This window comes from Bubalus bubalis, chromosome 8 (assembly GCF_019923935.1).
Source record: "Bubalus bubalis isolate 160015118507 breed Murrah chromosome 8, NDDB_SH_1, whole genome shotgun sequence".
Classification (NCBI taxonomy): Eukaryota; Metazoa; Chordata; class Mammalia; order Artiodactyla; family Bovidae; genus Bubalus; species Bubalus bubalis.
In genome coordinates, this window is record NC_059164.1 from 82892771 (window position 1) to 82905711 (window position 12941).

General features: G+C 37.9%; 1 pseudogene; it reads right to left on the reverse strand.

Annotated features, from left to right (window-relative positions):
- Nucleotides 1-6258: 6258 nt before the first annotated feature.
- LOC102404756 lies at nt 6259-6947 on the reverse strand (annotated as a pseudogene).
- Between the last annotated feature and the right edge of the window lie 5994 nt (nt 6948-12941).

The window sequence follows — 12941 nt, forward strand, 5'->3', positions numbered from 1 at the left end:
AGCACGCCAGGCCTCCCTGTCCATCACCAACTCCCAGAGTTCACTCAGACTCATGTCCATCGAGTCAGTGATGCCATCCAGCCATCTCATCCTCTCTCGTCCCCTTCTCCTCTTGTCCCCAATCCCTCCCAGCATCAGAGTCTTTTCCAATGAGTCAACTCTTCGCATGAGGTGGCCAAAGTACTGGAGTTTCAGCTTTAGCATCATTCCTTCCAAAGAAATCCCAGGGCTGATCTTCTTCAGAATGGACTGGTTGGATCTCCTTGCAGATCAAGGGACTCTCAAGAGTCTTCTCCAACACCACAGTTCAAAAGCATCAGTTCTTCGGTGCTCAGCCTTCTTCACAGTCCAACTCTCACATCCATACATGACCATCGGCAAAACAATAGCCTTGACTAGATGAAATTTGTTGGCAAGTTAATGTCTCTGCTTTTGAATATGCTATCTAGGTTGGTCATAACTTTCCTTCCCAGGAGTAAGTGTCTTTTAATTTCATGGCTGCAGTCACCATCTGCAGTGATTTTTGGAGCCCAGAAAAATAAAGTCTGACACTGTTTCCACTGTTTCACCATCTATTTCCCATGAAGTGATGGGACCGGATGCCATGACCTTCATTTTCTGAATGTTGAGCTTTAAGCCAACTTTTTCACTCTCCACTTTCACTTTCATCAAGAGGCTTTTGAGTTCCTCTTCACTTTCTGCCATAAGGGTGGTGTCATCTGCATATCTGAGGTTATTGATATTTCTCCCGGCAATCTTGATTCCAGCTTGTGTTTCTTTCAGTCCAGCGTTTCTCATGCTGTCATCTGCATAGAAGTTAAATAAACAGGGTGACAATATACAGCCTTGACATACTCCTTTTCCTATTTGGAACCAGTCTGTTTTTCTATGTCCAGTTCTAACTGTTGCTTCCTGACCTGCATATAGGTTTCTCAGGAGGCAGATCAGGTGGTCTGGTATTCCCATCTCTTTCAGAATTTTCCACAGTTTATTGTGATCCACACAGTCAAAGGCTTTGGCATTGTCAATAAAGCAGAAATAGATGTTTTTCTGAAACTCTCTTGCTTTTTCCATGACCCAGCAGATGTTGGCAATTTGATCTCTGGTTCCTCTGCCTTTTTTAAAACCAGCTTGAACATCTGGAAGTTTACGGTTCACAAGCTGAAACCTGGCTTGGAGAATTTTGAGCATTACTTTACTAGCGTGTGAGATGAGTGCAATTGTGCGGTAGTTTGAGCATTCTTTGGCATTGCCTTTCTTTGGGATTGGAATGAAAACTGACCTTTTCCAATCCTGTGGCCACTGCTGAGTTTTCCAAATTTGCTGGCATACTGAGTGCAGCACTTTCACAGCATCATCTTTCAGGATTTGGAATAGCTCAACTAGAATTCTATCACCTCCACTAGCTTTGTTCGTAGTGATGCTTTCTAAGGCCCACTTGACTTCACATTCCAGGATATCTGGCTCTAGGTGAGTGATCACACTATTGTGATTATCTGGGTCTTGAAGATCTTTTTTGTACAGTTCTTCTGTGTATTCTTGCCATCTCTTCTTAATATCTTCTGCTTCTGTTAGGTCCATACCATTTCTGTCCTTTATCGAGCCCATCTTTGCATGAAATGTTCCTTTGGTATCTCTGATTTTCTTGAAGAGATCTCTAGTCTTTCCCATTCTGTTGTTTTCCTCTATTTCTTTGCATTGATTGCTGAAGAAGGCTTTTTTCTCTTCTTGCTATTCTTTGGAACTCTGCATTCAGATGTTTATATCTTTCCTTTTCTCCTTTGCTTTTCGCTTCTCTTCTTTTCACAGCTATTTGTAAGGCCTCCCCGGACAGCCATTTTGCTTTTTTGCATTTCTTTTCCACGGGGATGGTCTTGATCCCTGTCTCCTGTACAATGTCACAAACCTCATTCCATAGTTCATCAGGCACTCTATCTATCAGATCTAGACCCTTAAATCTATTTCTCACTTCCACTGTATAATCATAAGGGATTTGATTTAGGTCATACCTGAATGGTCTAGTGGTTTTCCCTACTTTCTTCAATTTCAGTCTCAATTTGGCAATAAGGAGTTCATGGTCTGAGCCACAGTCAGCTCCTGGTCTTGTTTTTGCTGACTGTATAGAGCTTTTCCATCTTTGGCTGCAATGAATATAATCAATCTGATTTCGGTGTTGACCATTTGGTGATTTTGGAGCCGCCCAAAATAAAGTCTGTCACTGTTTCCATAGTTTCCCCATCTATTTGCCATGAAGTGATTAGACTAAATTCCATGATCTTAGTTTTTTGAATGTTGAGTTTTAAGCCAGCTTTTTCACTCTTCTCTTTCACTTTTATCACGAGGTTCTTTAGTTCTTCTCTTTCTGCCATAAGGGTGGTGTCATCTGCATATCAGAGGTTATTGATATTTCTCCCGGCAATCTTGATTCCAGCTTGTGCTTCATCCAGCCTGGCATTTCTCATGGTGTACTCTGCATATAAGTTAAATAAGCAGGGTGACAATATACAGCCTTGACATACTCCTTCCCCAATTTGGACTAAGTCTGTTCTTCTATTTCTGGTTCTAACTGTTGCTTCTTGACCTGCATACAGATTTCTCAGGAGGCAGGTAAGGTGGTCTGCTATTCCTATCTCTTTAATTATTTTCCACAGTTTGTTGAGATCCCTCACCTTGAACCAGACATCCTGGAATGTGAAGTCAAGTGGACATTAGGAAACATCACTATGAACAAAGTTAATGGACGTAATGGAATTCCAGTATAGGAGATAGTGAAACCATTTTGAATAGTTGCTGAAATTTCCATCTCTTTTGAATTTGAAGAATCAAAATGTAAGCCAACTTGCACAGATTTTCCCATGACTTAATGTATCTAGAAACAGTCTTGTCCTTTTGTTGTATCCTTGAAATAGGAAACTAGCTTGACTCCATTTTATAGCTGTGTGACATTTTTTTATACAAAATTGTAACATTTTTAATTATGTACATTTTTATGATAAGGCAGTATTATTTTTATCTCAATTAACTCATGAATTATATTAGACTTTTCCCTGAAAAAAGAAAGAGAATATTAGAAAAATGTAATCATGCTATTTTGAAGCCTTCATACATTTTGTTATGCAATGAAATAATAATGTAGAACATTATACTGTGATCAAAACTGTATTGTAATTAATACAGAAACTGGAAATATGGCTAACTGTGAGTAAACTAGATTATAGTAGAGATAAAGTTGTGAAAAATGAGAAAGGAGTTAGAGATTTAATGCATAATTTTAACAGGGGAAAAAAGAGGTCCATATATTTATAAGAAATTGAATGCATTTAAAATATGAAAACATTTGTGCATGAGTCATGGCAGTTAGAGAGCTTGAGATGTTGGCAGCCAGGTCACAGAAGTAGCCAACAAGAATGCCATTATGCACAAGATATGTGGGCATAAGGGGCACATGTTTTCCTACATGTCTTACTGTTGATCATATTGCTGCTGCTGCTGCTTCTGCTGCTAAGTCGCTTCAGTCGTGTCCGACTCTGTGCGACCCCACAGACGGCAGCCCACCAAGGCTCTCCCGTCCCTGGGATTCTCCAGGCAAGAACACTGGAGTGGGTTGCCATTGCCTTCTCCATTGTGTGAAAGTGAAAAGTGAAAGTGAAATCGCTCAGTCGCGTCTGACTCGTAGCGACCCCATGGACTGTAGCCTACCAGGCTCCTCCATCCATGGGATTTTCTAGGCAAGAGTACTGGAGTGGCTTGTCATTGCATTCTCCGGTTGATCATATTAATGGGGATTAAAGCAGAGGATTGAGATTTGAATTTAAATAAACAATATATAGCTTGGAGCTAATACTGAGAAATAAAGTTAAAGGCAATGATAATCTAAGCCAAAGGAAAGAGCTTAAGAGGCATTTATAAGGAGGTTGGAAAGAACGTGCAGCTAAATGGTTAGAAAACAAAACAAGTGAGTGATTGGTATTTGACTTCTAAGTTTTCTTGAAAGCATGAACATGGATAGAGAAACAGGTAGTCTAGGCTAGTGCTATATATGCTTTCAGAGGAAAATTTATCTCAAATATTATCTCAAATTCAAAACATTTTGTGAAATTAAATTATACTCAGTCCAGCCTTTTCATATTCTGAGAGCCATAATTTTAAACCAGATATCCTAAAAATGGCAAAATTCTCCACTTAAGTATTCCTATTATAATTAGTAATATGTAATAAATAATGTATAGGACAAATACATTAAAAGAAAACAAAAGTAATGGGAGGGTAGTAGACAATCTATAACAGACCCCCATAATGTGCCTTTCATAAATAGCTTTCTTTAGTTCCATGCCTTCACATTTTGATTAGATGCCTTAACAAATAACTGTGCCCTGATAAATGCTTGCAGATAATGAGTTCAGCGTGTGCTGCAGTCCATGAGGTTGCAAAGAGTTGGATATGACTGAGTGACTGAACAACTACAACAATGAGTTCAGTGGAAAGAAAGAAGTCTGAGAGTAACGCTGAACTTGCCTGATCCTGAAAGAAAGGAATAGCCTGGTACTTGCAGCACTGGCTTTTGCAAGATGCCAGCACTTACTGCTGCTCCTGCTGCTGGGCAGCTTCCCAGAGGGATGAGATGGAAACTGGCAGGGTCTGAGGCTATATAGTACTCTAGGCTCTGGGAAGTTGTTTTCTCAAGTGTTATCTCATCTGAGTTCATCAACATAGCACCGGTTTTAGTGTTCCCATTTTACTAGGAAGGAAATGGACCATCTTGTCCTTTGACTTAAACAAGGCCTTCTTGCCAGGGTGACACACAGCTAGAATTTGGATCGATGTTGCACAACTCCAAATCTTAGTACATTTCATGACCATAGTTTACTAACTCTTGCTCAGAGAGGAACTACTGAGGATGTAGTTGAGGTTCCCATTAGGGTAGCATAATGAGGATCAGACCAGGAGACCTGGCTTCTTGAGAGTTAATGCCATGGCAGTGTGAGACAGCCTTGAGTAAGAAGGATGCAGCCTCCAAAATACCTTAGCACTTTCCAGTGCTAAAGAACTCACCTGCCAGTGCAGACATAATGAGATGTGGATGTGATCCCTGGGTTGGGAAGATCTCCTGGGGAAGGGCATGCCAACCCACTCTGGTATTCTTGCCTGGAGAATCCCATGGACAGAGGGGCCTCGTGGGCTACGGTCCATAGGGTCACAAAGAATCAGACAGGACTCAAGCAACTTAGCAGTCACACATGCTTACTGGATAAAGTAGGTCCAAGGCCTGTCTTTATACAATAGTAAACTAAGAATAATGTACTATATATTTAAAAGTTAAAAAAAAAAGAAACTTCAAGAATATGTGACAAAGAATATATGTAGACAACAAATCCTAAAATATTTATTCTCTGTATCATTATAGAAAATGTTTACAGACTCCTGGTCTATTTAACTCTTCTGTGTCTTTAGTTGAGCAAAGAAGAAAACGATTTTCTACAGGAAGTCTGGCCAATTTGAGATGGTCAATTCTAGATGAGAGCTGAAGTCATTTTTGCTACTCTAAATAGAGTTGGCTATCAGTTTGCTTGTGTGCATTCCTTTATTGATTTTCTAATATGCTTTATTTCAAAAGGCTTGATGATGATAAATATATATTATAACACAAAGATAACATCAAAAATAGTAAAATAAAGAAAAAAGAAAAACAGTAAGGTGAGATTTAGAAGCCAAGGACAATAGTGTGATATAGGAGTAATTATACTCCACAGTGCTCCAAATTTACTGATGTAATTTGGCTATTTCTAGATCCTATGAAATTAAATGATCATAATAAATGTTTCAGGAAATATTAATTGCTCCCAATAACTTATATTTTCTAGACAGGTATTTTATAGAGGATTTGTTATTAAAATAATGATATGTACATTTTTCTGAGTTGCACTTTAATAACATTCTGTTTTATGTAATCAAAAGAAAGATATCTTCATTGATATTATCTTGAAATGCTTATTTTTGTTTCTCCCTTTCAAAATTTCTAGTTGCACGTTACCAAGATTTGCCATAAATAAACTATATTTTCTTATGTGAACTAACAGACTAGAATTGAGATTGCCAGATATATCAGGTCTCTGAAACCTGAAATTACCTGGGAATTGCAGGAAAAAAAATCTAATGTCTTAAACATCATGCAATTGTCAAAAATAAAAGTCATTATCTAGAGGGAACTTTTTTTATAGTTAATACAGTGACTTTATTGCTTGAGTACAGTAGATAAATTTATGCAACTAGAGCAGAGGCTGTTTATTACTCATATTTCCAATTGGGAAGGAAGACTCGTTTGGTCTTACAATATTGAACCAATGGTGAATATGGCTCTCAGTCAGAATCAGATGGAATTTAGCATCTTTATCCTTTTGGTTCCTCTAAAGATGCTTTCCAACAGCAACAGCTTTCTTAATTAAATGCTAAAGATCCTCAGGAAAATCAGGAGCAAGTCCTTTGGACTTAAGAATTCTCAAGATTTAATTGCCTGTCACAAAATATACTTCTGTAACACCATGTGAGTCTCTCAGGATCACACCTATTTGTGAGGGAGTCAGGCCCTTCTTGGGTTTACCAGGTGGCACTAGTGGTAAAGAACCTACCTTCCAGTGTAGGAGACATAGAGTTGTGGGTTTGATCTCCGGGTCAGGAAGATCCCCTGGCGGAGGGCAGTGCAACCATTCCAGTATTCTTCCCTGGAGAATCCCATGGACAGAGGACCTTAGCAGGCTACAGTTCATAGGGTCACACAGAGTTGGACATGACTGAAGTGACTCAGCAAGTAGCACACAGGCCCTTCTTGGCCAGTTTGTAGATCTATCCTTCACATTGTCAGAGGTCAGCTTTAGCCAGGTGGAGATGCTGTGGATGTTGGGCAGAGCCCATTGGGACAGGCCCTTCCTGGGAGTGTGCACAGGACCCATGATCGTGGCAGTGTGGTAGCAAAAGGAGAGGACAGAAAGCTTTTAAATGAGTCCTATTCCTTTTTGAAACATTTGAACAGATATCAAATTCCATTCATCAGTTTTATTATCAAATCCTTCCATTGCAACAGAAAGTTGTTCCAAATTAGTTCTCATGATAAAGATTATAATAGTGAATAAAATAAAATGCTAAAAGTATTATGCGAGTAAAAGTAATTTAAATGGTATCCAGACCCATCTTAAGTTTCAGTAAATCATATCCAACAACTCATTTCCCTTGAATATGAGAACTGTGATTTTATCCTTCCCTATGGAGTGTTTTGCCAGTTTTCAATAGGAAAAAAAAATATGTAGTAGAATTTAAGAAAAAGGTATAACCCAAGTGAGGAAGCTATAGACAACAAATAACTGAATCGAGTTACATATAAGAATGAGATACTTAATATGAGTTACAATGAATTAAAGGAAAGTAGACCACATTATTGGAGAAGGGAATGGCAACCCACTCCAGTATTCTTGCCTGGAGAATCCCGTGGACAGAGGAGCCTTGGTGGGCTGCTGTCCATGGGGTCGCACAGAGTCAGACACGACTGAAGCGACTTAGCACTCATACATGCGTTGGAGAAGGAAATGGAAACCCACTCCAGTATTTTTGCCTGGAGAATCTCAGGGACAGAGAATCCTGGTGGGCTGCCATCTGTGGGGTTGCACAGAGTCAGACATGACTGAAGCGACTTAGCCCCAGCAGCAGACCACATTATAAAATAAAATATAATATGTTAATAAGCAAAAGGAAGAGTATCATTGTTCATGGTGAATCACTACCAAAGTTATGTTACGATACATTGTGGGTAGCTGTCAAAGTCAGGTAGCAACACCTTGTAGAGTTTTCTTTGTGCTGCTTGATAAGTAAATGATATATTTCTAAGAAAAGTATATAGTAAAAGAAGTAATAGGACACGAAGATTTCCCTCATGTCTTAGTAAAAAATAATACATTTTCTGGAGAAGAAAAAATAATTATTGTCAAATTTGAATAAAAACTGAAGCTCAGATGGATTCGTGGTAACTTCGATTTCCAGTCTAAGAGCTAGGAAGTCCTTGATAATGATGTAACAAGGTCTGTATTTAAAGAATATCTCAGAACTAATCCCCTTTTAGATTTCTTCAGCCTTTCAGCCTCATGGTCGCTTTTGTTGTTGTTCAGTTGCTAAGTGGTGCCCAACTCTTCATGACTCCATGGACTGCAGCATGCCAGGCCTCCCTGTCCTTCACTACCTCTCAGTGTTTGCTCAAATTCATGTCTATTGAGTCAGTGATACCATCCAACCATCTCATCTTCTGTCACCTCTGGTCACCTTTACCAGTATCAAAAGTTGTGAGATTTGGGAAACTTCAGTATGACTCCTAAATTTAAATCCTAGCAGGTATTCAACTCGATGTGTGTCCTTTTGTTGTTTAGTCGCTAAGTTATGTCCAACTTATTTGCGACCCCATGGACTCTAGCCAGCCAAGCTTCTCTGTCTATGGAATTTCTGATATACAGGCAAGAATATAGGTAAGATTACTGGTGTGGGTTGCCATTTCCTTCTCCAGAGGATCTTGCCGACCCACAGACTGAACCCATGTCTCTTACATTAGCAGGCAGACTCTACCACTGAGCAACCAGGGAAGCATGTGTCCTTTAGGAAGGCTGAATACTTTCAGTTGTTTTATTTCCTGTTCCTTTAGAAAGGTGGCAGTTTACCCTGAAAACAGTTTATAGAAATAATGAAAAATAACTGCTCAATATTATCCATATATATTTTATATAAATATGCCTTGTACCCAAAAAAGCCCCCCAAGCTAGTCAGGAGGAGAAGGGGATGACAGAGGATGAGACGATTGGATGGCATCACCAATGGACTTGAGTTTGAGCAAGCTCTGGGAGTTGGTGATGCACAGGGAAGCCTGGTGTGCTGCAGTCCATGGGGTCTCAAAGAATCGGATATGATTGAGCGACTGAACTGAATGAACCTAGTCTTCTGTTATTTAAGTGCACAGAGTATATGTGTTATTCTGACATTAACTGGTCTTATATTTATTATTTGTATTATTATTTGCATTTATTTTTAATGCATTATTCTTACACTAAATAGTTACCTCTCAAGAGGTATGGCTTTAAGATTTCTCTGAAAACTGATAGAACTGAACCCAGGGATCACCTCCATCCATATAATTTCATGAAAAATATGTTTGCTATCAGTTTCTAAAAATTTTTTTCTTGCTGTGTTACAGAAATTTTAAAATACAACTAAATATCTATATAATTTCTATGGTAGTATTCTGTGTAAATAGTCACTGTTCTGTTGTAATATAGATTTTATTCATTCAAGTGAACAAATGAATGTTACCTTAAACATTTTCCACAAGTTCTCTTTAGAGGTACAAATGCAAGAAATCCTATACCTTTGAAGAAAGTTAAAGTAGACATTGTGCTCAATAACATTATATTTCTGTATCTGAAATTCATAGCTAATTTATTGTCAATAACTGAATCTGATTATGCTTTCTTAAATCCACCAAGAGTAACTTATGGCATCAGTAAGGAAATGATGGGGTGTGTGTGGGGGGCAAGTGCTAATAGGTTTTATTTTTTCCAGTCAAATTTCAGATTTCTGTGACCTACAGTCATCACTCTTTAAGTCTTTTTGTTTGCTACAAATTTTCAATCTTTATTTTTGATACAGAATTGGAAAACAAAGAATATAAAATATGTTGCTTTGGAATAATCTCTGGACTGTTTTTAAAATAAAATTTGTGCTGGGTTATTTTTTAGTGAGGCTTCTTCCCTGATGGCTCAATTGGTAAGGAATCCACCTGCAATGCAGGAGACTCCGGTTTGATCCCTGAGTCAGGAAGATCCCCCTGGAGAAGGGATAGGCTACCCACTCCAGTATTCTTGGGCTTCCCTTGTGGCTCAGCTGGTAAAGAATCCTCCTGCAAGGTGGGAAACCTGATTCGATCCCTGGGTTAGGAAGATCCCCTGGAGAAGAGAAAGGCTACCACTCCAGTATTCTTGGGCTTCCCTTGTGGCTTAGCTGGTAAAGAATCATGCAAGGTGAGAAACCTGATTCGATCCCTGGGTTGGGAAGATCCCCTGGAGAAGAGAAAGGCTACCCACTCCGGTATTCTGGGCTACAGAATTCCATGGACTGATGGACTGTGATAGCCCATTGAGTCACAAAGAGTCGGATACAACTGAGTGACTTTCACTTTCACTTTTTAGTCATGTTGTCAATATGCAAAGTATAATTAGTAATACACATTTCATTTACTCTGCAGAGATCATATCACCTTTTGTTACTGTAGTATATCTTGTACCCTAATTAATTAGTTTTATTTGCTCATCCTGCAATATGGTTGGGACTTTGAAAGCAGTCAGTCTTTGTCAAAAGAATTTTGAAAAAAGTCAAGTATCATACTAACTGAATTGGTTGCTTACAATTTAACAAATATCTAGGAGGACTACTAAGTGTCGGAATTTGGGCCAGGAGTTTTCACTTATTTTGACTAATTTTACCATCATAATACCTTTCAGATAATAGATGTTAATTCCTGTGAAGAAATCCAAACTCGAAAAGGTTATTTTATTACCATAATAAATGACATTATCTGGATTTATTGGCAAATCTTTAAGTCTTGTGTACTCGCCATGATTTTATAATAATTCACAATAGATTGAAAATATAAAATACTGCAATTATAATTCAAAATAGGTTGAAAATATAAACTACTTTAATTACTGCAAACTTTATATCTTTAGAGGAGATAGGTTAGTTTCTGAGGGAAAGAACAGAACTTTTTACTTGATTGTCCTTGAAAGAGAATAATAGGGAAAAAATTTGTTCCATAATCTAATGAATATTTTATAGATGAAAACCTTTACATTTTGCAGAATATGAATCAAGCCAACAGGACCACATGAGACTTCTGAGAGCAGGAGGCAAGAGAATGCAGTAAAGTATGACAAGGTAAAATGGCAAACCTTCATATGACCATGAGGGTGAGAGAGTGTCATCATCAGGGTAGGTGAGTGGTTGAATTGTCATAGCTGGCTGAATTACAAAATAAGCATCATTTGTAAAGCCATGATGATTGCCCTGACATAGCTAGGCCAGGGTGTCCTCACTCATGAGAGATAATTAGTAGTTGCAGATGACAGACTTGGATCTTATTTTCCCCAAGATGCTCCAGAATGGTGTGTGGAGCTCGCAGTGAATTCAGAGAAAATGTGATTCTCAATTAAATACCTTTGCAATATTTTCCTGTAATTTATCACGATGGCTTACAGAAATAGTTAATTGCAAATATAGCTACATACCTGTATATGGCAATATAAGAAAGTAAGGATTTTCCAAAACTACTGAATGATGTATAAATTATACATATCAAGTTTCTTCAGATATCCTGGTTCAAGGGCCTTGCTGTTGCATCAACCACAGTCTCTTCAGCAGGATCCTACTTGAACTCTTCCTGCTGAAATATATTTGCAGCTCTAATGGATCTTTTTTCAGTTCACTTCTGGAAAGAGTCTGAAAAGCTGATGAAAACTGTATCATTTTCAATTTTTAAAATGGCTTTTAGTTCCATGCTAATAAATTTTAAGTCCATAGTTCATAAGTTTTGGTTTAGGCACATAATTCTTATTTTGTTTACTGTCTCAAGTGTCTTAGCATAAAATGCTACTTTCATCATTCTAGACTCTTAAGAAAAATTACCTGTCAGCTTGAATTTAAGATAGTTTTTAAAAATATGTATTTTAAGAAAAGCCTCTCATTTCAAAGTGCTAAACAAACCACCACCCTTTGTTCACATACCTTTAAATTGTACACAGGAAGATAAAAAAACAAGTAATTAAGAGTATATATTTCTATTTAGTGATTACATATTGCTACATGAAAAATTTTGTTATAAGCATTGTTATCAATAAAAATCATGGAAAACACTTATGAGAGGGCATGGTGGTGTAGTGAAATGTGCAGAATCTAGGCCATGGATCATTCTAGAATAAGTTTTGTTAATATCTGGTTATGGGCTTAAATGTGTCATTTAATCTGTATCTTTTTTTTTGGGGGGGGGGTGTATCCATTATTCCCCAAAACCCTCCTCCCATCCAGCCTGGCACATAACATTGAGCAGAGTTTCATGTGCTATGCAATAGGTCTTTGTTTATCCATTTTAAATATAGCAATGTGTACATGACCTTCCTATAGTTCCTAACTATCCCTTCCCCACCACCCCCATCTCCGGCAACTATAAATTCATTTTCTTTCTAAGTCAGGGAGTCTCTTTCTGTTAAGTATAAGTTCCTTTATATCATTTCTTTTCAAATTTCATATATAAGGGGTATCATATGATATTTCTCCTGTTCTGTCTGACTGATTTCACTTAGTGTGACACTCTCTAGGTCCATACATGTTGCTTCAAATGGCATTGTTTCATTCTTTTCAATGCCTGAGTAAAATTCCATTGTATATATGTACCACATCTTTTTTATCCATTCCTCTGTCGATGGACATTTAGGTTGGCTTTCATGTCTTGGCTATTGTAAACAGCGCTGCAGTGCACATGGGGTTGCATATATCTTTTGGGGTCATGTTTTTCTCTGGATATATTACCCAGGAGTGAGATTGCAGCATCATATGGTAGCTCTATTATTACTTTTTTAGGAAACCACCATGCTGTTTTCCATAGTGGCTGTACGAATTTACATTCCCACCAACAGTGCAAGAGGGTTCTCTTCTCACTATACCCTCTCCAGTATTTGGTTTTTGTGGATTTTTTGATGATAGCTATTCTGACCAGTGTAAGGTGATATCTCATTGTAATCTGTATTTAAATTTCTAATTTTAAAATGCAAATATTAATAGAACTTTGACTCATTATTTGCTAATTGAGTAAAATCCATTTATTTCTTAAAAATGGGTAAAGCTTTTACAGGATTTGCATAAAA